Source organism: Coregonus clupeaformis, chromosome 35, assembly GCF_020615455.1.
Source record: "Coregonus clupeaformis isolate EN_2021a chromosome 35, ASM2061545v1, whole genome shotgun sequence".
Lineage (NCBI taxonomy): Eukaryota > Metazoa > Chordata > Actinopteri > Salmoniformes > Salmonidae > Coregonus > Coregonus clupeaformis.
Genome location: NC_059226.1, coordinates 40095672 through 40123532, shown reverse-complemented (window position 1 = coordinate 40123532; position 27861 = coordinate 40095672). Strand labels below are relative to the sequence as shown.

General features: G+C 43.2%; 1 pseudogene; it reads right to left on the bottom strand.

The window, feature by feature from the left end:
- Nucleotides 1-909: 909 nt before the first annotated feature.
- LOC121538044 lies at nucleotides 910-20347 on the bottom strand (annotated as a pseudogene).
- Nucleotides 20348-27861: the final 7514 nt, after the last annotated feature.

Sequence of the window (27861 nt, the reverse complement as noted above, 5' to 3'; positions counted from 1 at the left end):
CGGTAGATACAGCAAATGTTCCTGCAAAAGAAAAAATTCTGCCAATACCTCCAAAGACATTTGATCAAGTTCTCAATGCGTTGCTATTTCCTTTACATACATTATTGGCCTAATTCTAATACTTCCAAAGTAAACAGCAAATAAGGGCATTATTGTCACCATAAAAGGTGACTTATGGGCGTTTTTCAGGCAGAGTCTTATTGCCCTTTCACCCACGCAGTTTTACGGTAGGTCTGATCCATAACAGGAAGTATGGCCTGCGTCAAGTTTATAAATCAATATTTTTGTGCGTGTGTCTTTTTAGAAATGGCACATGCAGATATTTAGTGTTACATTTACACAAAGGTTATAAATGAGGCCCCTGGAGAGAAAATAAACTGACCTCAGAACAACTCCTTACTTGGAGTCAGACAATCAACAGTGAAGATGAGAGAATCCTTCTCTGGGTATGAGTTGCTAATATCTGACACAAGACGAACAACAAAGGAGAGGAGATGTGAATTTTATTATGATATCAAAAATTGGATTTAAATCTTGCCATGTTAATGACTTAAGGGGGAATACATTTCAGTTGGCAATAATATTACTTAAATATTTACAGTTAATATACACATGCGTAATTTACTATATTCAAATGTGACTTGAGTTCTGTGAATATCATATCAGAATAATTCAACAGTATTCCAGTCAATTCAGAGAGTAAACCAAATTCCAATTCCACATTTTCTTCATTGAAAAGCATTGGAAGAGAATTGGAATTTGATTGTACTTCCTGAATTGACTGGAATTGACCCCAACCCTGGTATCTATGTAAAAAAGACTTCAGTCATGTTTCTTGATAGAACAAAAACTTACTGCATCTCATTGTCACATTACCATCCCATTTACAAGTGAAAACGACTTTACTCTTTAAGAACACTGGTGTGTCTTTAGATTGTATGACCGACTGAAAGTCTTCCCACACTGGGAGCAGTGGAACGGCTTCTCTCCTGTGTGAGTGCGCTGGTGTATTTTTAACTTTCCTGACTCCCTGAAACTCTTCCCACACTGGGAGCAGTGGAATGGCTTCTCTCCTGTGTGAATGAGCTGGTGTCTATTGTAATCACTCCCTGTATTGAAACTCTTCCCACACTGGGAGCAGTGGAACGTTTTCTCTCCTGTGTGAATGCGCTTGGTGTGTTCTGAGATTACTCTCTTGACTGAAACTCTTCCTACACTGGGAACAGTGGAATGGCTTCTCTCTCTCCTGTGTGAGTGCGCTGATGTGCTGTTAGAACGTGTATGAAACCAAAGGTCTTCCCACACTGGGAACAGTGGAATGGCTTCTCTCCTGTGTGAGTTAGCTGGTGTCTGATGAGATTATACGCTCTAGTGAAACTCTTCCCACACTGGGAGCAGTGGAACGGCTTCTCACCTGTGTGAATGCGCTGGTGTATCTTTAAATTTCCTGACTCCTGAAGCTCTTCCCACACTGGGAACAGTGGAATGGCTTCTCTCCTGTGTGAGTGAGCTGGTGTCTATTGTAATCACTCCCTGTATTGAAACTCTTCCCACACTGGGAGCAGTGGAACGGCCTCTCTCCTGTGTGAATGCGTTAGGTGTGTTCTGAGATGATCTTCTTTAATGAAGCTCTTCCCACACTGAGAACAGCGGTGTGGTCGTTGCTTGTCCGTCTCTCTCTTGTTTCCTGGTGGAGCTGGATTGGAGGAACCTGATGTGGTTCCATGGTGTTGTGAGCTGCTGGAGGACATGAGATTCTCTGATCTGATCTCTCCACTCCTCAACAGTCTGACATACTCATCATGGTGACATCTCTTTATGTGCTTGAGGAGGAAGATCTGAGAGGTGAAGGAGAACGGACAGCCAGAACACGAGAAGATCTGGAAAGACTCAACGTTCACATCTGTGTGTGAGAGAGTGAGAACAATTAAGATAAGGGAAATCACAATAAATATAATCATTTAAAACATACATGTTTTCCTGACTATGTGACCTGAACAGGAACATCTCAGGACATGATAATACACAACAGAAAACATTGTTTAAAATCAAAATCAATGATTTGTCATTAGCTAGGATACCAATAAATTGGCATTAGATTTTCATGCAAATATTCTAAAATCCGCATTAAAAACAATATTTCCCACCAGAGATCGTTTCCATCAAACTGACAAATGCTGTGTGTGATGACTTAGTGCAAATAAAAATAACTTTTACAGTTAACCTCAAACTCTGATGCTGTCTGCGCCAAGGCAAGATCATTAGCGGCACTTAAAAATAAACGTTTTGTTATGCGTGTTCACTGATATACACTACCAGTCAAATGTTTGGACACACCTACTCATTCAAGGGTTTTTCTTTCTTTTTTTCTTTTTTTTACATTGTAGAATAATAGTGAAGACATCAAAACTATTAAATAACACATACGGAATCATGTAGTAACCAAAAAAGTGTTAAACAAATCAAAATATATTTTATATTTGAGATTCTTCAAATAGCCACCCTTTGCCTTGATGACAGCTTTGCACACTCTTGGCAATCTCTCAACCGTTGAATTGTTTATTATTTCCAATCCTTGAATGAGTAGGTATGTCCAAACGTTCTCCTGAGTGGCGCAGAAATGGTCTAAGGCATTGCATCGCAGTGCAACTGTGCCACTAGAGATCCTGGTTCGAATCCAGGCTCTGTCGCAGCCGGCGCGACCGGGAGACTCATGGGCGGCGCACAATGGCCCAGCGTCGTCCAGGGTAGGGAGGGAATGGCCGGCAGGGATGTAGCTCAGTTGATAGAGCATGGTTTGCAACGCCAGGGTTGTGGGTTCGATTCCCACGGGGGCCAGTATTAAAAAAATATATGTATTCACTAACTGTAAGTCGCTCTGGATAAGAGCGTCTCTAAAATGACTAAAATGTAAAAAAATGTAAATGTTTGACTGGTACTGTATATACAGTATGAGGAGAAAGCTGAAGTCTCTACCTATGTTGTTGTTAAAACGAATCGTTACACCCCTACTACCTATCCATTGATGTAAATATATCCCCCGTCTAATTCCCAGTTCGTGCACTAGATAGCAGTTGACGTCTCTTGGCCACTTGAAACCAGTTACGTCTGGTTTAGGTAGTGAGGCACTGTGCCAAAATGCCTGTCGTCTTAAAATGACAAATCAGGGCTTTCAAGTTGTGGAGTTACAGTTGAAGTGGGAAGTTTACATACACCTTAGCCAAATACATTTAAACGTAGTTTTTCACAATTCCTGACATTTAATCCTAGTAAAAATGCCCTGTCTTAGGTCAGTTAGGATCACCATTTTATTTTAAGAATGCGAAATGTCAGAATAATAGTAGAGAGAATGATTTATTTCAGCTTTTATTTATTTCATCACATTCCCAGTGGGTCAGAAGTTTACATACACTCAATTAGTATTTGGTAGCATTGCCTTTAAATTGTTTAACTTGGGTCAAATGTTTCGGGTAGCCTTCCACAAGCTTCCCACAATAAGTTGGGGGAATTTTGGCCCATTCCTCCTGACAGAGCTGGTGTAACTCACACACGCTTTTTCAGTTCTGCCCACAGATTGTCAATAGGATTGAGGTCAGGGCTTTGTGATGGCCACTCCAATACCTTTACTTGGTTGTCCTTAAGCCATTTTGCCACAACTTTGGAAGTATGCTTGAGGTCATTGTCCATTTGGAAGACCCATTTGCGACCAAGCTTTAACTTCCCTGACTGATGTCTTGAGATTTTGCTTCAATATATCCACATCATTTTCCTTCCTCATGATGCCATCTATTTTGTGAAGTGCACCAGTCCCTCCTGTAGCAAAGCACCCCCACAGCATGATGCTGCCACCCCGTGCTTCACTGTTGGGATGGTGTTCTTCGGCTTGCAAGCAACCCCCTTTTTCCCTCCAAACATAACGATGGTCATTATGGCCAAATAGTTATATTTTTGTTCATCAGACCAGAGGACATTTCTCCAAAAAGTATGATCTTTGTCCCCATGTGCAGTTGCAAAACGTAGTCTGGCTTTTTTATGGCGGTTTTGGAGCAGTGGCATCTTCCTTGCTGAGCTACCTTTCAGGTTATGTCGATATAGGACTCGTTTTTACTGTGGATATAGATACTTTTGTACCCGTTTCCTCCAGCATCTTCACAAGGTCCTTTGCTGTTGTTCTGGGATTGATTTGCACTTTTCGCACCAAAGTACGTTCATCTCTAGGAGACAGAACGCGTCTCCTTCCTGAGCGGTAAGATGGCTGCGTGGTCCCATGGTGTTTATACTTGCGTACTATTGTTTGTACAGATGAACGTGGTACCTTCAGGCATTTGAAATTGCTCTCAAGGATGAACCAGACTTGTGGAGGTCAAAAACATTTTTTGAGGTCTTGGCTGATTTCTTTTGATTTTCCCATGATGTCAAGCAAAGAGGCACTGAGTTTGAAGGTAGACCTTGAAATACATCCACAAAAACACCTCCAATTGACTCAAATGATGTCAATTAGCCTATCAGAAGCTTCTAAAGCCATGACATCATTTTCTGGAATTTTCCAAGCTGTTTAAAGGAACAGTCAACTTAGTTGATTTCCAAAAAGACAAGGACTGTAGCTTTCAAATGATGATGTCACTTTTTATTTTTTGACAGAAACCTCCCCCAAACTCACTGGACCCGGGTCCAAAACAACAACTCAGAGTTTAACAGGGTAAATTCACATGTACCGAATAATAAATACAAGTAAATGGGTTTCCATCGCAATTTTCAACTCTACTGACCGTTTTGTCACAAAGAAATGTGTTACATAGCAAATGTGCCCACTCTGGTCTTTGCATGTGCTCTCTAGCCAACAGCTCACAGATACAGTGGGGGTAGACTACCAACATGATGAGATTCTTATTATGGAAAAAAGAGCCAGATTCTTTTTATTTGTCAAACGGCAGCCAAGCATCGATCATCATGTCACCAGAATAAGACCCTCAATGTTTATTGGGAAGGAGCATCAAGCTCATCACCGTGCGCTTTCACCACCCTGTGAAGTTATTTCTATCGGTATCTTAATAAACTGCATGAGTCGTAGTGGGAGGACCACACAACATATCACGTGACTCCAAGTTTACTTTTACATTTTTTTTACATTTTAGTCATTTAGCAGACGCTCTTATCCAGAGACACTTACAGAAGCAATTAGGGTTAAGTGCCTTGCTCAAGGGCACATCGACAGATTTTTCACATAGTCGGCTCGGGATTAGAACCAGCGACCTTTCGGTTACTGGCACAACGCTCTTAACCACTAAGCTACCTACTTCAATATGATCGTTATTAATATTTGTTTCCACAGCCATTTCGCGCATAATACATTCTACAGACACAAAAAAGATCCCACCTTGTCATTTTGTTTTGTCGACATTTTATTGAAGCTGGAAAATGTAGTAGAATAAGAAAATGACAGACAAGGTGGAAATAACATTAAAGTACCTTTAGCAGAGCTCTTGTTGTTCCAGAGGTAAAGAGAGGGATGAAGAGGTGAGGAAGAGGGGAGAGAGAGTAAAGTACCTTTAGCAGAGCTCTTTTTGTCCCAGAGGTAAAGAGAGGGATGAAGAGGTGAGGAAGAGGGAGAGAGAGTAAAGTACCTTTAGCAGAGCTCTTTTTGTCCCAGAGGTAGTCGAAGACAATGCCCAGGTCTCTGCGTACTCCTCTCCGTACCAAACCAATAGCTCCTCTCCAACAGCTATAGGCTTACAGCAGCGGTATAGAATCTCTCCTCTGTACTGGAAGGCCACCAGATTCTGTTCTTCTTCTCTACGGGCACAGTTCACATACCTGAGAGAGAGAGTTAACAGAGGGTTAATTATGTTGGAGAAAAGAATGAGGGAAAACATATGGGAATAAAAGAGAAGGATTTATTGAAGTTATCAGGTATGAGGCAGAGATAGAGAGGACTGTGAGACTTCCTCTGTACTTACAGAGAGAAACGGAGGAAGAGGACTGAGACTTCCTCTGTACTTACAGAGAGAAACAGGAGGAAGAGGACTGAGACTTCCTCTGTACTTACAGAAGAAACAGGAGGAGATGGACTTCCTCTGTACTTACAGAGAGAAACAGGAGGAAGAGGACTATGAGACTTCCTCTGTACTTACAGAGAGAAACAGGAGGAAGAGGACTGAGAGACTTCCTCTGTACTTACAGAGAGAAACAGAAGGAAGAAGAGGACTGAGAGACTTCCTCTGTAGTTTACAGAGAGAAACAGAAGGAGGAAGAGGACTGAGACTTCCTCTGTACTTACAGAGAGAAACAGGAGGAAGAGGACTGAGACTTCCTCTGTACTTCACAGAGAGAAACAGGAGGAGGAAGAGAGACTATGAGACTTTCTCTGTACTTACAGAGAGAAACAGGAGGAAGAGGACTGAGAGACTTCCTCTGTACTTACAGAGAGAAACAGAAGGAGGAAGAGGACTGAGAGACTTCCTCTGTATTTACAGAGAGAAACAGAAGGAGGAAGAGGCTGAGACTTCCTCTGTACTTACAGAGAGAAACAGGAGGAAGAGGACTGAGACTTCCTCTGTACCTACAGAGAAAACAGGGGAGGAAGAGGACTATGAGACTTTCTCTGTACTTACAGAGAGAAACAGAAGGAAGAGGACTGAGAGACTTCCTCTGTACTTACAGAGAGAAACAGAAGGAGGAAGAGGACTGAGACTTCCTCTGTACTTGCAGAGAGAAACAGGAGGAAGAGGACTGAGAGACTTCCTCTGTACTTACAGAGAGAAACAGAAGGAAGAAGAGGACTGAGAGACTTCATCTGTAGTTACAGAGAGAAACAGAAGGAGGAAGAGGACTGAGACTTCCTCTGTACTTACAGAGAGAAACAGGAGGAGGAAGAGGACTGTGAGACTTCCTCTGTACTTCACAGAGAGAAACAGGAGGAAGAGGACTGAGAGACTTCCTCTGTACTTACAGAGAGAAACAGGAGGAAGAAGAGGACTGTGAGACTTCCTCTGTACTTACAGAGAGAAACAGGAGGAGGAAGACGACAGACTTCCTCTGTACTTACAGAGAGAAACAGGAGGAGGAAGACGACAGACTTCCTCTGTACTTACAGAGAGAAACAGGAGGAGGAAGAGGACTGTGAGACTTCCTCTGTACTTACAGAGAGAAACAGGAGGAGGAAGAGGTCTGTCAGACTTCCTCTGTACTTACAGAGAGAAACAGAAGGAGGAAGAGGACTGTGAGACTTCCTCTGTACTTCACAGTGTTGCTCACCTCATCCAGTTGGAGTGAGTGTCTCTCCCAGCATCAATGTAGTCGTCCCAGTGTTTGCTCTTGTAGATCTGAGGAAAACAACAATTCATACTTACAGTTTTGATCAGGTTGGACAAAATGTAAGCACAGCGCGATGACACACACACACTCCTCTCACCACCCAGGAGTATCCACTCTCCATGGCCTGGTCCTTGTCTGTGATCTCTCCTTCATAAGGTCCATAATGGGCTCCTGCAGGCACAGTGTTTCCTTGGTTGAATACCCCCAGTCCTGCTTCAGGGATGCCTGATGTCCTGACCTCCAGGCCGGACGGCAGGGTGAGTCTGGCCCTGTCAGGGGCTCCTAGAGGGGCAGGGGATGTCAGGGACAAAGAGAGCAGGACCATGGAGCTCACACTCCTCCATGAAGAAAGACTTGCAGTCCTCAGTCTGGGAGAGAGAAAGATAAATAGAACATGTTAAACGTCAGTTATCATGATGATGAAGACATGCAGAGAGGTAGAGAGAGAGAGACATAGACAGAGACAGAGACAGAGACAGAGAGAGAGAGAGAGAGAGAGCAGACAGAGAGAGAGGGACGAGAGAGACAGAGAGAGAGAGAGACAGAGAGAGACAGAGACAGAGACAGAGACAGAGACAGAGACAGAGAGACAGAGAGACAGAGAGAGAGAGAGAGAGAGAGCGAGAGAGAGACAGCGAGAGAGAGAGAGAGACAGCGAGAGAGAGAGCGAGAGAGAGAGCGAGACAGCGAGAGAGAGAGAGACAGAGACAGAGAGAGAGCAAAGAGAGAGAAACAGAGAGAGAGAGAGAGAGAAAAACAGAGAAACAGAGAGACAGAGAGACAGAGAGAGAGACAGAGAGACAGAGAGAGAGAGAGAGAGAGAGAGCGAGAGAGAGAGCGAGACAAAGCGAGCGAGAGAGAGAGCGAGAGCGAGAGCGAGACAGCAAGAGAGAGAGACAGAGAGAGAGCAAGAGAGAGAGAGAGAGAGAGAGAGAGACAGAGAGAGAGCAGACAGAGATAGAGAGAGAGAGAGAGAGAGAGAGATATCCCCCCACTAGAATCCCCACTAGAATCCCCATACTTTAATGAAGACAGTTTCTCCATCCTGGAGGGAAATCAATCATTTCCAGACCCAGGGACATGTACTAGTCTGTGGCGACCTAAATGCCAGAACTGGACAAGAACCTGACACCCTCAGCACACAGGGGGACAAACACCTACCTGGAGGTGACAGCATTCCCTCCCTCATATGCCCCCTAGGCACAACTACGACAACATAACCAACAAAAACGGGTCCACGACTCCTGCAGCTCTGTCGCACACTGGGTATGTGCATAGTCAATGGTAGGCTTCGAGGGACTCCTATGGTAGGTACACCTATAGCTCATCTCTTGGCAGTAGTACTGTAGACTACTTTATCACTGACCTCAACCCAGAGTCTCTCAGAGCGTTCACAGTCAGCCCACTGACACGCCTATCAGACCACAGCAAAATCACAGTCTACTTGAACAGAGCAATACTCAATCATGAGGGCATCAAAGCCAAAGGAACTTAATAATATTAAGAAATGCTATAGATGGAAGGAAAGTAGTGTTGAAACCTACCAAAAACAATTAGGAAACAACAAATTCAATCCATTCTAGACAACTTCCTGGACAAAACGTTCCACTGTAATAGTGAAGGTGTAAACTTGGCAGTAGAAAACCTAAACAGTATATTTGACCTCTCAGCTTCCCTATCAAATCTAAAAATCTCTAACAGAAAACCAAAGAAAAGTAATAACAGTGATAAATGGTTTGATGAAGAATGCAAAAACCTAAGAAAGAAATTGAGAAACCTATCCAACAAAAACATAGAGACCCAGAAAACCTGAGCCTACGCCTTCACTATGGTGAATCACTAAAACAATACAGAAATACACTACGGAAAAAGAAGGAACAGCATGTCAGAAATCAGCTCAATGTAATTGAAGAATCCATAGACTCTAAACACTAAACAAACAACAACACGAAGAGCTATCTATCCAAACGGAGATGTATGGGTAAAGCACTTCTCCAATCTTTTTGGTCCTATACCAGAGAACAAACAGCAAAAAAATATACATGATCAAATGCAAATCTTAGAATCAACTATTAAAGACTACCAGAACCCACTGGATTCTCCAATGACATTGAATGAACTACAGGACAAAATACAAACCCTCCAACCCAAAAAGTCCTGTGGTGTTGATGGTATCCTCAATGAAATGATAAAATATACAGACCACAAATTTCAATTAGCTATACTTAAACTCTTTAACATCATCCTTAGCTCTGGCATCTTCCCCAATATTTGGAACCAAGGACTGATCACCCCAATCCACAAAAGTGGAGACAAATTTGACCCCAATAACTACCGTGGGATATGCGTCAACAGCAACCTTGGGAAAATCCTCTGCATTATCATTAACAGCAGACTAGTTCATTTCCTCAGTGAAAACAATGTGCTGAGCAAATGTCAAATTGGCTTTTACCAAATTACCGTCACGACAGACCACGTATTCACCACACCTAATTGACAAACAAACAAACCAAAACAAAGGCAAAGTCTTCTCATGCTTTGTTGATTTCAAAAGCTTTTGACTCAATTTGGCTGAGGGTCTGCTATACAAATTGATGGAATGTGTGGTTGGGGGAAAAACATACGACATTATAAAATCCATGTACACAAACAACAAGTGTGCGGTTAAAATTGGCAAAAACACACATTTCTTTCCACAGGGCCGTGGGGTGAGACAGGGATGCAGTTTAAGCCCCACCCTCTTCAACATATATACAATGAATTGGCGAGGCACTAGAACAGTCTGCAGCACCCGGCCTTACCCTACTAGAATCTGAAGTCAAATGTCTTCCTGTTTGCTGATGATCTGGTGCTTCTGTCACCAACCAAGGAGGGCCTACAGCAGCACCTAGATCTTCTGCACAGATTCTGTCAGACCTGGGCCCTGACAGTAAATCTCAGTAAGACAAAAATAATGGTGTTCCAAAAAAGGTCCAGTTGCCAGGACCACAAATACAAATTCCATCTAGACACCGTTGCCCTAGAGCACACAAAAAACTATACATACCTCGGCCTAAACATCAGCGCCACAGGTAACTTCCACAAAGCTGTGAACGATCTGAGAGACAAGGCAAGAAGGGCCTTCTATGCCATCAAAAGGAACATAAAATTTGACATACCAATTAGGATCTGGCTAAAAATACTTGAATCAGTTATAGAACCCATTGCCCTTTATGGTTCTGAGGTCTGGGGTCCGCTCACCAACCAAGAATTCACAAAATGGGACAAACACCAAATTGAGACTCTGCATGCAGAATTCTGCAAAAACATCCTCCGTGTACAACGTAAAACACCAAATAATGCATGCAGAGCAAAATTAGGCCAAAACCCGCTAATTATCAAAATCCAGAAAAGAGCCGTTAAATTCTATAACCACTTAAAAGGAAGCGATTCCCAAACCTTCCATAACAAAGCCATCACCTACAGAGAGATGAACTTGGAGAAGAGTCCCCTAAGTAAGCTTGTCCTGGGCCTCTGTTCACAAACACAAACAGACCCCACACAGCCCCAGAACAACAACAACAACAACAACACAATTAGACCCAACCAAATCATGAGAAAACAAAAAGAGAATTACTTGACACATTGGAAAGAACAAACAAAAAAACAGAGCAAACTAGAATGCTATTTGGCCCTAAAAAGAGAGTACACAGTGGCAGAATACCTGACCACTGTGACTGACCCAAACTTAAGAAAGCTTTGACTATGTACAGACTCAGTGACCATAGCCTTGCTATTGAGAAAGGCCCGTAGGCAGACCTGTCTCTCAAGAGAAGACAGGCTATGTGCACACTGCCCACAAAATGAGGTGGAAACTGAGCTGCACTTCCTAACCTCCTGCCAAATGTATGACCATATTAGAGACACATATTTCCCTCAGATTACAGCGATCCACAAAGAATTCGAAAACAAACCCAATTTTGATAAACTCCCTTATCTACTGGGTGAAAAACCACAGTGTGCCATCACAGCTGCAAGATTTGTGACCTGTTGCCACAAGAAAAGGGCAACCAGTGAAGAACAAACACCATTGTAAATACAACACATATTTATGTTGATTTATTTTCCCATTTGTACTTTAACTATTTGCACATTGTTACAACACTGTATATATACATAATATGACATTTGAAATGTCTTTATTCTTTTGAAACTTCTGAGTGTAATGTTTACTGTTAATATTTATTGTTTATTTCACTTTTGTTTACTATCTACTTCCCTTGCTTTGGCAATGTTAACACACGTTTCCCATGCCAATAAAGCCCTTAAATTGAATTGAATTGAATTGAGAGAGAGAGAGAGAGAGAGAGAGAGAGAGAGAGAGAGAGAGAGAGAGAGAGAGAGAGAGAGAGAGAGAGAGAGAGAGAGAGAGAGAGAGAGAAATAATGAGAGGAACAAACAGGGATGATACTGTCGTGGAAATTCTTACACAGGGACACTCAAAGTCCATCTTAAATGAATCATTGTTTATTATCAGCGCGCTGGAGAGGTTCCAACAAACTTGATGCACCATAGTGAACATCTGTCAGGAGCTCTAATGGGGCAGTCCCGTTAGCTCCCTTATATACTGACAAGTTATATTTGCATGATTTAGCTTATTCATCATCCATAATTAATGTTTGCTTCATTCATGTGACGACCAATACTGGGCCATGCATGTGACAGACCAATACCTCACAAGGTTTCTTCTCTCTAAGCTGAGACCTTGAAACCTTTCTCTAAACAAGGTTCTGGGCGTACTGCCAAATTGCAGAAAATGCTGCAGTAGTGGTTTTCAAAGCATTTCTGCCGTTTCGTTTCATAGCTGCTAAATCGCACAAAGAACTAGGAATCCAATATCCCACCTCGAGCAGCAACACTGCCTGGCTGGGGAGCTGTGCGCACTGTGCTGATCATATTGTTTTGGGAGGCGTTGCGCACAGGCATAACAAATTGTCTCATTTACTCTAAAGTCAAAGTGAGACTATGTCCTTGTGTTTCTTGACTATTTACATTGTTTTGTTATAATATATTCATTTAGCAGGCTTTTATCACGTGCATTTTTGTGTATGGGTGTCACTATCTTGGCGAATCTCCACAAGCTTGGTTGTTTTTCAATGTTAATTTGAGTCTGCTGCTTCAAATGATAGCATCTACTACTAGTTAGATCCAATCCCAAATCTCACACACACACACACACACAACGTGACACGACCCATGTTACCACGGTAACCTCCCGCCCTTAAAGGGGGCAGTTGAACATTTTGTCTCGTCTCAGGTCACAAATTTGTATAAAATTTAGCAATATACCATCTGTTTTTTTATATATATTCATATATATATATATGGCGCAAATATATTTTGGCTGGTAGATGTTTTAATCTACCTGTCACTGTGGCTGGTGGACCAAATATTGTATTTTTGGCCCTGTAAATGACAAGAATGCTTTAAAAAAAATTTGACAATAAATTCCTCTTTGTTCTAGGTCCAGACTCATAGAGATAGCCATTGTCTCTCAGATTGAGAGAGAGAGAGAGAGAGAGAGAGAGACAGAGAGCGAAAGACTCACAGAGGTAGTGGTCATCTTTGGGGACCTCCTCTTCTGTGTAAGTGATTCTTGGTCTGTCTCTCAGGTTTCTGCCGTGCTTGTACGTGTCTTTCTGTCTTTCCAGCCACTCTCTCTTCTTACACAGGTCTGACGCACACATCCAATACATACAAACAACAGTGCCTTCAGAAAGTATTCACATCCTTTGACTTATTCCACAGTGTTGTGTTACAGCCTGAATTCAAAAGGGGGAGGAAAAAACGTGAAAATAATTTACATAAGTATTTACACCCCTGAGTCAATACGTTGTAGAAGCACCTTTGGCAGCGATTACAGCTGTGAGTCTTTCAGGGTAAGTCTCTAATCCACACCTGGATTGTGCAACATTTTCCCATTATTCTTTAAAAAACTCTTCAAGCTCTGTCAAATTGGTTGTTGATCATTGCTAGACAACCATTTTCAGGCCTTGCCATCGATTTTCAAGTAGATTTAAGTCAAAACTGTAACCCGGCCACTCAGGAACATCCACTGTCTTCTTGATAAGCAACTTCAGTGTAGATTTGGCCTTGTGTTTTAAGTTATTGTCCTGCTGAAAGGTGAATTCATCTACCAGTGTCTGGTGGAAAGCAGACTGAACCAGGTTTTCCTCTAGGATTTTGCCTGTGCTTAGCTCTATTCCGTTTCTTTTTTATCCTGAAAAACTCCCCAGTATTTAACGATTACAAGCATACCCATAACAGGATGCAGCCACCACTATGCTTGAAAATATGGAGAGTGGTATTCAGTAATGTGTTGTATTGTATTTGCCCCAAACATAACACTTTGTATTCAGGACAAAAAGTTAATTTCTTTGCCACAATGTTTGTAGTACTATTTTAGTGCCTTGTTGCAAACAGAATGCATGTTTTCAAATATTTTTTATTCTGTACAGGTTCCCTTCTTTTCACTCTGTGAATTAGGTTAGTTTTGTGTAGTAACTACAATGTTGATCCATAGTCCGTTTTCTCCTATCACAGCCATTAAACTCTAACTGTTTTAAAGTCACCATTGGGTTCATGGTGAAATCCCTGAGCGGTTTCCTTCCTCTTCGGCAACTGAGTTAGGAAGGATGCCTGTATCTTTGTAGTGACTTGGTGTATTGATAGACCATCCAAAGTGTAATTAATAACTTCACCACGCTCAAAGGGATATTCAATGTCTGCTTTTTTTTACCCATCTACCAATAGGTGCCCTTCTTTGCGAGGCATTGGAAAACATCCCTGGTGTTTATTTGAAATTCACTGCTCGACTGAGGGACCTATTATTGCACACAGAGTGAGTCCTTGCAACTTATTATGCGACTTGTTAAGCAAATGTTTATTCAGGAACTTGTTTAGGCTTGCCATAACAAAGGGGTTGAATACTTATTGAATGTTTAATTAGTAACAATTTTGAAAAAACATAATTCCACTTTGACATTATGGGGTATTGTATGTAGGCCAGTGACCAAAACATCTCAATAATGTTTTTTAAACATTTCAGGCTGTAACCAAATTGTTTTGGGGTGAAAAGACAAGGGGTGTGAATACTTTCTGAAGGCACTGTACACACACACAGACAACTGAAAAGAATAGCCATATTAAAATAATAGCCATATTGCATGTGGAATAAGATAATAATCATTATTATTATTATAATGTATTTTTCCAGAAACAGTCAATGTGCCTAATCTTTTCTCTCAGACCAAATAAAATCACAATATCAAACTCTAACAAGTCTATTCCTGTCTGTCTCTGTTACCTGAGGTTGATGGTTTGGAGTACAACAAGGGAGCCCCTCTCTGAGTGACAGCTGGGGTGTCTGCCCCCCTTCCCTGAGTGGATCTCCCTGCCTCCCCTCCACTGGTGCTGGGGGTCGCTTCACTTTGACCCTCCTGGAAAGAGACCAGAGGAGAGTTCAAACTGACCACTGGGTCTGTGTGTCATCATCACTTTACCTTTGTTTAGTAGCATCATTAATTAAAATATATTGTGTGTTGTGTTATGTGTATGACAGTAACACACACACCTTGTCTCCTAGCGCCTCCTGTCCTCCACTGTGTGTGTCTGCTGTGCTGCTGTCTCTGAGGAAGGCCACTTCTTCTTCAGTCAGCACCTCCAGGAATGGCTGGGGTGGTTCTGTCCTCATATTACTGGGTCCTGCCTCCTCTCCGCTGGGGGGCTGCTGAGGGCATAATGGGATGACCACAGAACATGATATTTATCATCATTTCATTCCATTATTTTTAGGACCAAAGGGGGTTGGGCTGTAATATGACAATGCTGACTAGACAGAGCTGTCAGAGTCCTCTACAGGATTACATAACATTATATCCACAATGAAGCATAGTTCCCGCTCAGCCCAGTCAAAACTGTTCGCTGCTCTGGCACCCCAATGGTGGAACAAGCTCCCTCACGACGCCAGGACAGCGGAGTCACTCACCACCTTCCGGAGACATTTGAAACCCCACCTCTTTAAGGAATACCTGGGATAGGATAAAGTAATCCTTCTACCCCCCCTTTACTCCAACCCCCCAAAAAATAAATAAAAATTGTAAAGTGGTTATCCCACTGGCTATAGGGTGAATGCACCTATTTGTAAGTCGCTCTGGATAAGAGCGTCTGCTAAATGACGTAAATGTAAATGTAAATATCTACAGTACCATCATAATTTAATTCATAATTTAACTCCAACCCTTTAGAGCACTAGTATCTAAGAGAAGAGAAAAAACACCCCAAATGTATAATATGCTAGTCACCTGTGCAGTTACCTGTACTGTTTTAAATAACACTCACCTGTCCTGTTTTAAATAACACTCACCTGTACTGTTTTAAATAACACTCACCTGTACTGTTTTAAATAACACTCACCTGTCCTGTTTTAAATAACACTCACCTGTCCTGTTTTAAATAACACTCACCTATACTGTTTTAAATAACACTCACCTGTCCTGTTTTAAATAACACTCACCGGTACTGTTTTAAATAACACTCACCTGTCCTGTTTTAAATAACACTCACCTGTCCTGTTTTAAATAACACTCACCTGTCCTGTTTTAAATAACACTCACCGGCCTTGTTTTAAATAACACTCACCTGTACTGTTTTAAATAACACTCACCTGTCCTGTTTTAAATAACACTCACCGGTACTGTTTTAAATAACACTCACCTGTACTGTTTAAAATAACACTCACCTGTACTGTTTTAAATAACACTCATCTGTACTGTTTTAAATAACACCCACCTGTCCTGTTTTAAATAACACTCACCGGCCTTGTTTTAAATAACACTCACCTGTACTGTTTTAAATAACACTCACCGGTACTGTTTTAAATAACACTCACCTGTACTGTTTTAAATAACACTCACCTGTCCTGTTTTAAATAACACTCACCTGTACTGTTTTAAATAACACTCACCTGTCCTGTTTTAAATAACACTCACCGGTACGGTTTTAAATAACACTCACCTGTACTGTTTTAAATACCACTCACCTGTCCTGTTTTAAATAACACTCACCTGTACTGTTTTAAATAACACTCACCTATACTGTTTTAAATAACACTCACCTGTACTGTAGGTGTGGCAGCCTGAGGGATTCCCTGAGACGCTGCTGGTCTCCTGGTTGAGGGTCGTAAGCTCCGGGGTGCTGTGAGGAAGGACAGACCACAGGGACATAATATAACAGGTTACCAGAACTAACAGGTTACCAGAACTAACAGGTTACCAGAACTAACAGGTAACATTTTATGGCACCTTCCTCTCTACTACTAACCTGACTTCTTTTAGCATACCTTCCACTCCTTTAGCCCTACCAGTCTACTAGCCTGGTGGTATCTGGGTAGGTCCTACCAGTCTACTAGCCTAGTGGTATCTGGGTAGGTCCTACCAGTCTACTAGCCTAGTGGTATCTGGGTAGGTCCTACCAGTCTACTAGCCTGGTGGTATCTGGGTAGGTCCTACCAGTCTACTAGCCTAGTGGTATCTGGGTAGGTCCTACCAGTCTACTAGCCTAGTGGTATCTGGGTAGGTCCTACCAGTCTACTAGCCTGGTGGTATCTGGGTAGGTCCTACCAGTCTACTAGCCTGGTGGTATCTGGGTAGGTCCTACCAGTCTACTAGCCTAGTGGTATCTGGGTAGGTCCTACCAGTCTACTAGCCTAGTGGTATCTGGGTAGGTCCTACCAGTCTACTAGCCTAGTGGTATCTGGGTAGGTCCTACCAGTCTACTAGCCTAGTGGTATCTGGGTAGGTCCTACCAGTCTACTAGCCTGGTGGTATCTGGGTAGGTCCTACCAGTCTACTAGCCTAGTGGTATCTGGGTAGGTCCTACCAGTCTACTAGCCTAGTGGTATCTGGGTAGGTCCTACCAGTCTACTAGCCTAGTGGTATCTGGGTAGGTCCTACCAGTCTACTAGCCTAGTGGTATCTGGGTAGGTCCTACCAGTCTACTAGCCTAGTGGTATCTGGGTAGGTCCTACCAGTCTACTAGCCTAGTGGTATCTGGGTAGGTCCTACCAGTCTACTAGCCTAGTGGTATCTGGGTAGGTCCTACCAGTCTACTAGCCTAGTGGTATCTGGGTAGGTCCTACCAGTCTACTAGCCTAGTGGTATCTGGGTAGGTTCTACCAGTCTACTAGCCTAGTGGTATCTGGGTAGGTCCTACCAGTCTACTAGCCTAGTGGTATCTGGGTAGGTTCTACCAGTCTACTAGCCTAGTGGTATCTGGGTAGGTCCTACCAGTCTACTAGCCTAGTGGTATCTGGGTAGGTCCTACCAGTCTACTAGCCTAGTGGTATCTGGGTAGGTCCTACCAGTCTACTAGCCCGGTGGTATCTGGGTAGGTCCTATCGTTCTACTAACACGATACTTCTTATAACATCCTCATTTACTACTACTGCTCTACCTGGTGGGCATCTCTCCAGTCGAGGGGTCCACTCATCCTCCTCGGAGTCGCTGGGTGCGAGAAGCGGAGCAATGTTTACCAGTTTAGGTCTGCCTTTCCTCATAAACGCAGGTACCGGGGAGTTCAGCCCTGAGGGACACATTAGAGACACTCTGCTCAATACAACACACAGTAGAGACACTCTGCTCAATACAACACACAGTAGAGACACTCTGCTCAATACAACACACAGTAGAGACACTCTGCTCAATACAACACACAGTAGACACCGCTCAATACTAGGAGACAGGAGTAAAAATCATACAAATAGCTACATTCATTGTCAAATTGGCTAGCTATCTAGCTACAGTGCATTCGGAAAGTATTCAGACCCCTTGACTTTATCCACAATTTGTTACGTTACAGCCTTATTCTAAAATTGATTAAATATATTTTCTTCTTCTCATAAATATACACAGAATACCCCATAATGACAAAGTGAAAACAGGTGTCAACATTTTTGCAAATGTATTAAAAATAAAAACAGAAATACCTTATTTACATAAGTACTCAGACCCTTTGCTATGAGACTCGAAATTGCGCTCAGGTGCATCCTGTTTCCATCCTTGAGATGTTTCTACAACTTGATTGGAGTCCACCTGTGGTAAATTAAATTGATTGGACATGATTTGGAAAGGCACACACCTGTCTATATAAGGTCCCACAGTTGACAGTGCATGTCAAACCAAAAACCAAGCCATGAGGTCGAAGGAATTGTCCGTTGAGCTCCGAGACAAGATTGTGTTAAGGCACAGATCTGGGGAAGGGTACCAAAACATTTCTGCAGCATTGAAGGTCCCCAAGAACACAGTGGCCTCCATCATTCTTAAATGGAAGAAGTTTGGAACCACCAAGACTTCCTAGAGCTGGCCGTCCGGCCAAACTGAGCAATCGGGGGAGAAGGGCCTTGATCAGGGAGGTGACCAAGAACCCGATGGTCACTCGGACAGAGCTCCAGAGTTCCTCTGTGGAGATGGGAGAACCTTCCAGAAGGACAACCATCTCTGCAGCACTCCACCAATCAGGCCTTTATGGTAGAGTAGCCAGACGGAAGACACTCCTCAGTAGAAGGCACATGACAGCCCGCTTGGAGTTTGCCAAAAGGCACCTAAAGGACTCAAACAATGAGAAACAAGATTCTCTGGTCTGATGAAACCAAGATTGAACACTTTGGCCTGAATGCCAAGCGTCACGTCTGGAGGAAACCTGGCACCATTCCTATGGTGAAGCATGGTGGTGGCAGCATCATGCTGTGGGGATGTTTTTAGCGGCAAGGACTGGGAGACTAGTCAGGATGGAGGGAAAGATGAACGGAGCAAAGTACAGAGAGATCCTTGATGAAAACCTGCTCCAGAGTGCTCAGGACCTCAGACTGGTGCGAAGGTTCACCTTCCAACAGGACAGCGACCCTAAGCACACAGCCAAGACAATGCAGGAGTTGCTTCGGGACACGTCTCTGAATGTCCTTGAGTGGCCCAGCCAGAGCCCGGACTTGAACCCGATCGAACATCTCTGGAGAGACCTGAAAATAGCTTTGCAGCGACGCCCCTATCCAGAGCTTGAGAGGATCTTCAGAGATAAATGGGAGAAACTCCCCAAATACAGGTGTGCCAAGCTTGTAGCGTCATACTCAAGAAGACTTGAGGCTGTAATCGCTGCCAAGGGTGCTTCAACAAAGTACTGAGTAAAGGGTCTGAATACTTATGTAAATGTGATATTTAAAAAAAACTGTTTTTGCTTTGTCATTATGGGGTATTGTGTGTAGATTGATGAAGGAAAAAAATGATTTAATACATTTTAGGATAATGCTGTAACGTAACAAAATGTGAAAAAAGTCAAGGGGTCTGAATACTTTCCGAATGCACTGTAGATGCATAACCAAGCTTGTCATCTAATCTAAAACATTTAGCTCCCTACCCTGAAGAAATACTAATACATCTAAAATGCCCTTAACATGAATGCATCTAAAATGCTCCTTGTCTTGATTCGGTCTTCTCCATAATTTGTAATTGGTTGTAATAATGTGGTACTGTATCATAGAGAGTTCAATCAGATCAGTCGGTCTTACCTTATAAACAAGAACACTAAGGACATTAACACCGTTGAGATTTTAAAAAGAAATGTAGCGCTTCAAATCATGTTTTAAAAAAGTAATGTTGCTATCATGGTATGTTGAGTATTGAGACTGAACAATGCACTACAGAAAGAGATATTCAGATAAATATAATGAGAGTATTTGATCCATTAACATTGGCTGCCCCCAATCTTTGTAGCTTTAACGATTCCTACAGTACAGAACAACATATTCAAGTGTAGAACTTCAGTAGAATGCCCCTTTAAAAACACACATTGGTTCAATAATGGCAGTTTGTGCCCCTGTTTTTAATACGGTATACTTACTGCTGGTGTTAATCAGTTCTCCAATCTGCTCTTCTTCATCATCCTCATCCTCTTTCACTGTGACAGTCATCTCTTCCTGCTCCTCTTTCACTGTGACAGTCATCTCTTCCTCCTCTTCTTTCACTGTGACAGTCATCTCTTCCTCATCCTCTTTCACTGTGACAGTCATCTCTTCCTGCTCTGCTTTCACTGTGACAGTCATCTCTTCCTGCTCTGCTTTCACTTTGACAGTCATCTCTTCCTGCTCTGCTTTCACTGTGACAGTCATCTCTTCCTGCTCTGCTTTCACTGTGACAGTCATCTCTTCCTGCTCTGCTTTCACAACATAACTCCAGCATCTCTCCAGGCGAGGGGTCCACTCATCTTCCTCCTCCGAGTGGCTGGGTGCGAGAAGCGGTGCAGCGTTCACCAGTTTAGGTCCGTCTCTCCTCATAAAACGCAGGTACTGGGGAGTTCAGCCCTGTGGGACACATTAGAGACACACAGTAGCGACACTGCTCATTACAACACACAGTAGAGACACTCTGCTCATTACAACACACAGTAGAGACACTCTGCTCAATACAACACACAGTAGAGACACTCTGCTCATTACAACACACAGTAGAGACACTCTGCTCATTACAACACACAGTAGAGACACTCTGCTCAATACAACACACAGTAGAGACACTCTGCTCATTACAACACACAGTAGATACACTCTGCTCAATACAACACACAGTAGAGACACTCTGCTCATTACATCACACAGTAGAGACACTCTGCTCATTACATCACACAGTAGAGACACTGCTCATTACATCACACAGTAGATACACTGCTCATTACAACACACAGTAGAGACACTCTGCTCATTACAACACACAGTAGAGACACTCTGCTCATTACAACACACAGTAGAGACACTCTGCTCATTACAACACACAGTAGAGACACTCTGCTCAATACAACACACAGTAGAGCCACTGCTCAATACAACACACAGTAGAGCCACTGCTCAATACAACACAGTAGAGACACTCTGCTCATTACACCACACAGTAGAGACACTGCTCATTACAACACACAGTAGAGACACTGCTCATTACAACACACAGTAGAGACACTCTGCTCATTACAACACACAGTAGAGACACTCTGCTCATTACAACACACAGTAGAGACACTCTGCTCATTACAACACACAGTAGAGACACTGCTCAATACAACACACAGTAGAGACACTCTGCTCATTACAACACACAGTAGAGACACTCTGCTCATTACAACACACAGTAGAGACACTGCTCAATACAACACACAGTAGAGACACTCTGCTAATTACAACAGTCGCCGTGTCTGAAATCTGGCTTGCCTTAAACTGTATACTACATACTATTTAGAATGTACCGTTTAGTAAAAACGAATGCAGTAAGGAAAGAATATCAGCATTCTACTGAGAATGTTTAATCTAAATGCACAATTACGTTGATTCCAGCCATTCTTACATTTTTGTACAGCGCGTCCCATCAGCTATTATGAGCTGTTGTCAAACACACGTGAATCTCGAAATATGATTATTTTCTCCTCAATAGCGTGCAATGAATTCTACTAGATGAAAAGCCGAAATGAGTATGAAATCCTGGCATTTAAATCATACTACATTTTCGAAATTTCACATACTATATATATATATATATATAGTAAAATACTAATAATCACATACCCAAAATGCCTACTATTTAGAATGCATGTACGAGTATTTGGACATGGCCAGTGACTCCTAAGACGTGTAAAAACACATAGCTAGATAATCTATCTAATCACCTAATCTAAAACATTTAGCTACCTTTCAAGTAATAGTGATGAATTTAAAATGTCCATGACATAGGTCGCTGTCTCCATGGGGGACACGTACCTATAGCCAGCATAGCCAGGTGGTTCCTTTTCAAGTTTCTGTAGTTCACTTTCTCACATTTCACTAGACAGGTCCATTCCATCTTTGAGAAATACGTTTTCAAATCCTTGAAGTCATCCTAGGGGTGTGTCATGGTGCAAATGGCACAAGCAGACACTGAGCATATCAGCTAGCTGTTAACGTTAGATAGCTAAAATGTAAATGTAAATAGCTTACAGATAGCTAGCTAATGTTTATCCTGAGGAGTGGTCCAATCACCAGTGGTTATCTTCAAATATTATGGCAACTACATAAACTTTCATCTCTGTTAGGTTTGTCTATGCTACGCTAGACAGAAGATTCCCACCCTACCATTACGCTTGTTTACATTGAGCTGCACTGGGGTCTCAATGCCATCATGGCTTGATAGGCCTATCTCTCGCGGGTAACAGCAGCTGCTGTACACCAAGGGCACAGATAGCAACGATTTTTATAACTAGCTCCTTGTTCTACGTGTGCGTCAAAAGGAATTCAAAAGTAATTCTCCAGTAAAAAATAAACGTCAGTCTTTACTTCTAAACTAAGCTAGAGTTGTGTTTACAGCCATTTTTCTATCACCAACACTTGATGCTAGCTAGCTAACTAGGCTAACATTTGAAAAGCTAGCTAGCTAGGTCGCTAAATATTATAGCTAAAAAAGCTTAGCTTGCTGCCAAAGAGCTTGCTAAGACTATGTATATAACGTAAACAATCAAATAAATAGAATGTTATTTCAAAACAACAGTAAACCTAACACTTTATAGATATAATATAGCTAACGTTAGCTAGCTAATGAGAAGCTGATCTCTGCTCTTGGTTTGCGCCATTTCTATTGAGAAAAGACCATACGCCCGACACCGGATATAGGATTTCCCAGCTTTTCCCCAAAATGGATGTCCCAACCCCGGAAATTAGAGAATGGATTATTAAGACACTGCAGAGCCGGCACGAGATATGGGTCAGAAAACGTACCTCAATGCAGGGATGGGATATACCACTGTACTCCAAATTTTACCTTTATCCAAACTGCTACATCGAGAAGATTGAAATACTGCTTGTTTTTACGGAAATCCTCCCTTTTTCTTCCTCATGCTAGCTAGCAATAGCCCTCCACATTGTTACAAAATGTGGTCATTTGCAGTTGTGTCGCAGCTGGAGGTGGAGGGCTGGAGCAAGCGGGGAATGGTGTCCCTTGAGGGCAAGAACGAGATGCATGTCAGGAGAAGTGGAGTATCATAAGGAAACATATACTTGAATTACAGAGGAGGAATGGAGGGGGACAAAAAGGCAGAGGAGGTCGAAGAGAGACAGGGAGGAAGAGAGACAGGGAGGAAGAAGGGTCAGGGAGGAAGAGAGACAGGGAGGAAGAGAGACAGGGAGGAAGGGAGACAGGGAGGAAGAGAGACAGGGAGGAAGAAGGGTCAGGGAGGAAGGGAGACAGGGAGGAAGAGAGACAGGGAGGAAGAGAGACAGGGAGGAAGAGAGACAGGGAGGAAGAGAGACAGGGAGGAAGAGAGTCAGGGAGGAAGAGAGACAGGGAGGAAGAGAGACAGGGAGGAAGAGAGACAGGGAGGAAGAGGGTGAGCTTGACTTGGTAAAGAATTGAGGGGAAAAGTGAGATGGTTTGTTGAAGAAGAATGGTAGAAAGTGTAAACAGAGTGAGATCGAAGACAGGAGGAGAAATGGAAGTGAATGCGGGCAAAGTATCGGAGGTGGTAGGTATGGTGAAGTTCTTGGAGCCCGAGGCTTGCACCGAGGGTCAGGATAAAGATGAGTCTGTGATGGTAGGAGTGACAATTTTGGAAAAAATTGACCCTTGCCTTTTGGCTGATCCATTTGTGGTTTCAGGGTGGGTGAAAACTGAGTTACGTGCCGTGGAATTGGTGAAGGTAACCGGAAGTGGTCTTGTGATAATTGTTTGTGTTTCTGTTGGTCGGTCAGAGGGAGAAGGCACTCTGCGTCAAACGACTGGGGACAAGAGATGTGAATTGTTTTTGCTCTTAAGAAAAGGGTGCCATTGAAAGGAGTGATTACTGGGGTAGCGGTAAATGTGAAAGTGGACCAACTGAAGAGGAAGATTTCCGGTGTTTGTGATGCTCGTTATTTGGTGCGACGCAGACAGGGTGGCGTGAGTGGAGAAACAGAACAGTTATTGTCTGTTCTTTTGAGTTTTGATTTTGAGCCTTTGCCCGACAAAGTGATGTTAAGACATACACTTAATGACCAAAAGTAGGTGGACACCTGCTCGTCGAACATCTCTTTCCAAAACCATTGGTATTAATATGGAGTTGGTCCCCCCTTTGCTGGTATAACAGCCTCCAGTCTTCTGGGAAGACTTTCCACTAGATGTTGGAACGTTGCTGCGGGGACTTGCTTCCATTCAGCCACAAGAGCATTAGTGAGGTTGGGCACCGATGTTGGGCGATTAGGCCTGGCTCGCAGTCAGCGTTCCAATTCATCCCAAAGGTGTTCGATGAGGTTGAGGTCAAGGCTCTATGTAGGCCAGTCATGTTCTTCCACACCGATCTCGACAAACAATTTCTGTATGGACCTCACTTTCTGCAAGGGGGCATTGTCATGCTGAAACAGGAAAGGGCCTTCCCCAAACTGTTGCCACAAAGTTGGAAGCACAGAATCGTCTAGAATGTAATTGTATGCTGTAGCGTTAAGATTTCCCTTCACTGGAACTAAGGGGCCTAGCCCGAACAATAAAAACAGCCCCAGACCATTATTCCTCCTCCACCAAACGTTACAGTTGGCACTATGCATTGGGGCAGGTAGCGTTCTCCTGGCATCCGCCAAACCCAGATTCGTCTGTCGGACTGCCAGATGGTGAAGCATGATTCATCACTCCAGAGAACGCGTTTCCACTGCTCCAGAGTCCAATGGTGGTGACCTTTACATCACTTCAGCCGACTCTTGGCATTGCGCATGGTGATCTTAAGCTTGTGTGTGGCTGCTCGGCCATGGATACCCATTTCATGAAGCTCCCGACGAACAGTTATTGTGCTGACGTTGCTTCCAGAGGCAGTTTGGAACTCGGTAGTGAGTGTTGCAACCGATGACAAACAATTTTTACAAGCTACAGCACTCGGTGGTCCCTTTCTGTGAGCTTGTGTGGCCTACCACTTCGCGGCTGAGCAGTTTATGCTCCTTGACATTTCCACTTCACAATAACAGCACTTACAGTTGACTGGGGCAACTCTAGCAGGGCAGAAATTTTACGAACTGACTTGTTGGAAAGGTGGCATCTTATGACGGTGCCATGTTGAAAGTCACTGAGCTCTTCAGTAAGGCCATTCAACTGCCAATGTTTGTCTATGGCGATTGCATGGCTGTTTGCTCGATTTTATACACCTGTCAGCAACGGGTGTGGCTGAAATAGCCGAATCCACTAATTTGATGGGGTGTCCATATACTTTTGTATATATAGTGTATCAGTTATCCCGTACAAGCTTTTGTACCAAATACATTGTGTTGTTACAGGTGTCAAGCTTATGGACATGTGGCATCAGAGTGTAGGAGGGAGGTTCCTAGGTGTGAGAAGTGTGCAGAAGGGCATGAGACAAAAGGTATGGGTAGCATTGGGGAAGGAAGCGGAATGTGTTAATTGTAGGGGTGCCCATGTGGCTGGGGATCAGAAATGTCCGGTGAGAGTGAGGCAGGTTGAGGCTACAAGGGTTAGAGTATTGCAGAACTTGTCGTATGCTGAGGCAGTGAAGAATGTAGAAAGTAGAGGAAGATGGGTCAAGGGGAAGGGATCCTGAGAGGAGTGGTGTGAGTAGTAGATCTGCACGAGTACAGATGGATAAGCCAACAAGTGATATATGCTTCAGTAAGATTATATGCAGAGAAGTATTTGGGTGTACGAGATTTGATGTCAGAAGAGTTACAGGGTGTGTTGAGTGGTGGTGTCCCGTCCTTTCAGGCTGTTGGCCTGAGGTACGACTAGATTTAGTAGAGTAGGGTGGTGGGTTTTTAATGAGTTTAGGGTTATATGGTAGGGTATTTGTTGATTTCTTTCTTTTTTTCAAGCAAAGTATAAGGGAGTTATACTCCAGTCCAGTTGGTGGCTGTAATTCAACATTTATTGGATGCCAACCACCGTTAAACATCATTGAAGAAGAAGAAGATACCAAACGTGAGAGGTGCAGGGGCGATGTGGTAGAGACGAGCAGTTGGAAAGGGAGTAAGTCCCGATGATAGTGAGGTTAACAGCTCGGATGAGGGATCGGAAGACGATGGTGATTCAGGAGAGGAAGACAGCGGATCAGAAGAGGAGAGCAATGAAGAGGTCAAGGCCGAGGATAGAATAGACGCCGGAAGGGAAAGGAGGGGGAAAATGGAATCCTTAGAGAAGGCAAGAAACAGATATAGGTTTGGAGAAATGCAGTATTATCATAAGGAGACGTATACTTGGATGAATGAGGAGGAATGGAGGGAAAAAGAGAGGCAGAGGAGGTCTAAGAGACGATGTGTCCTTGAGCAAGGCACTTAACCCTAATTGCTCCTGTAAGTCGCTCTGGATAAGAGCGTCTGCTAAATGACTAATTATTATAATTATTATTATGTAGCGGAGGTGGAAGGAGTGGTGAAGAACTCGGAGCCCGAGGATTGCACAGCGGGTCAGGATAAAGATGAGTCTGTGACAGTAGGAGTGAATTTTGTGGAAAAAATGGATCCTTGCCTTTTGGCTGATCCATTTGTGGTTTCAAGATGGGTGAAAAAAGCGTTGGGTAAAGTGGAATCGGTGAGGGTAACCAGAAGTGGTCTAGTGATAATTGTTTGTGTTTCTGTTTGGCAGAGGGAGAAGGCGCTCAGAGTTAAACCAATGGGGGAAAGAACTGTGAATTGTTTCGCTCTTAAGAAAAGGGCGCCATTGAGAGGAGTGATTACTGGAGTAACAGTGAATGTAAAAGTTGACCAACTGAAGGAGATGATTCCCGGTGTGTTTGATGCTCGTCGTTTGGTGCGACGTAAACAGGGTGGCGAGAGTGGGGAAACAGAAGAGTCATTGTCTGTTCTTTTGAGTTTTGAAGTTGAGTCTTTGCCTGAGAAAGTGAGGTTAGGATATATAAGTTATCCAGTGCGAGCATATGTGCTGAATACCTTAAGATGTTACAGGTGTCAAACTTATGGGCATGTGGCAGCAGTGTGTAGGAGGGAGATTCCAAGGTGTGAGAAGTGTGCAGAAGGGCATGAGACAAAGGAGTGTGAAGCAGTGGGGAAAGTGGTGGTGTGTGCTAATTGTAGGGGTGGCCATGGGGCTGGGGATCAGACATGTCCAGTGCAAGAGAAGAAAGTTGAGGTATCCAGGGTAAGAATAGAGAAGAAGTTGTCATATGCGGAGGCAGTGAAGAAAGTAGAGGAAGATGGGTCAAGGAGGAGGGATCCTGAGAGAAATGGTGTGAGTAGTAGATATGTACCAGTACAGAGGAATAAACCAAAAAGTGATATATGGTTCAGCAAGATTGGATTTTTAGCATTTATAGCAATGGTTATTAATTGTACTGCAGGGATGGAACGCAAATCGAAGAAAATTGAGGTGATGGTGGCAGCTGCAGAGAGATATTTGGGTGTGCGAGACTTGACAGCAGAAGAGTTACAGGGAGTGTTAAGTGGTGATGTCCCATCAATTCAGGTTGAGGGCATGAGGTAGGAGTGAGTGTATTTAAACAGTGGAGAAGGGTGGGGTTAAT